The sequence below is a fragment of the Salmo trutta genome, unplaced genomic scaffold, assembly GCF_901001165.1.
Source record: "Salmo trutta unplaced genomic scaffold, fSalTru1.1, whole genome shotgun sequence".
NCBI lineage: Eukaryota > Metazoa > Chordata > Actinopteri > Salmoniformes > Salmonidae > Salmo > Salmo trutta.
This window is the reverse complement of record NW_021822941.1, coordinates 4,400,402-4,400,723: the sequence shown is the minus strand read 5'-3', so window position 1 is coordinate 4,400,723 and position 322 is coordinate 4,400,402.

Here is a 322-nt window from a genome sequence, read left to right as displayed (position 1 = left end):
GGTTTTACAACAGTTACAAATTAATTAATTTCCTCTACAGTCTCATTCTGAACATCTCATAATCCGGGAATCTGCACAAACCAGAGCCCCACTAAATAAGTCTGCACCACACCAATTGAGTTGATCATTTATTTACTAACAAGTTAAAATTATAATATAAGATACACAAACACAGTCTAGGCTATTGATTAGAACTTAGCACAATGTAACAGGTCCCTAGCGGACCAACACAATATGACACGTGTTACACAATATAGGGATTTCAAAAGAGAGAGAAAGAGAGAGTGCACGAGAGAAAAGCACACTTGGGTGCGTTTGTCAA